Source organism: Staurois parvus, unplaced genomic scaffold (genome assembly GCF_062004578.1).
Source record: "Staurois parvus isolate SC_StPar_1 unplaced genomic scaffold, SC_StPar_1.0 ptg000081l, whole genome shotgun sequence".
Lineage (NCBI taxonomy): Eukaryota > Metazoa > Chordata > Amphibia > Anura > Ranidae > Staurois > Staurois parvus.
In genome coordinates, this window is record NW_028317877.1 from 16817501 (window position 1) to 16818182 (window position 682).

Below are 682 nucleotides of genomic sequence, written 5' to 3' on the forward strand. Positions count from 1 at the left end.
TACAGTGTTGAAGCTGAGCAGATGGTCAGTGGCGGGGCCTCTCGTTGCCGAAGGAAAGAAAAGCACGAGTTGACAGGCTGTGGGGTTTGAAGTGACAAATGCAGAAAAAGAGTCTAAGCCCTTTGGACTGTAAATCCATTGATCAGCTCCCGATGGTTGCTTCCTAATATGTTGAGGAACCCTTTGCTTTTGAAGGAAGAAAGCATAGCTACTGAGATATGACACTGAATATTATGATGTGATTGTGATCACACAGTGAAAAAGCATTAGGCCATGGCAAAGTATTTTGATGTCATGACTACACTAGTGTCGTCACCTCCAGACACAGGCCGTCACAGGTAGTCGTGGCCGAGTGGTTAAGGCGATGGACTAGAAATCCATTGGGGTCTCCCCGCGCAGGTTCAAATCCTGCCGACTACGCTCTCTCACCCCTTTTTCCCCAAGGCACGGTCAACAATCCCAACGGCTCCGTGTGTTTTTCACCTGCCTAACATTTGCATTGATCATGTAGTTGGATGCTGTCACTTGTTGTCCTGTACGCCCACAGCCTACACTAGAGTCAATCTTCACATTCCTCTGTCAGCACTTTCAGCTTTTGTGTTGAAACATGAGGCCTTTGGCATGGCAAAGCACAGGTCCTCTGTGCATGGCCTCTTTTTGTAGCGTGAGACCTGACACTTCC

General features: G+C 48.2%; 1 non-coding gene across 1 annotated transcript; it reads left to right on the top strand.

The window, feature by feature from the left end:
* Positions 1–338: 338 nt before the first annotated feature.
* Positions 339–420, top strand: TRNAS-AGA (transfer RNA serine (anticodon AGA)). Its single transcript has one exon. It is a non-coding gene; the product is annotated as a tRNA-Ser (tRNA).
* Positions 421–682: the final 262 nt, after the last annotated feature.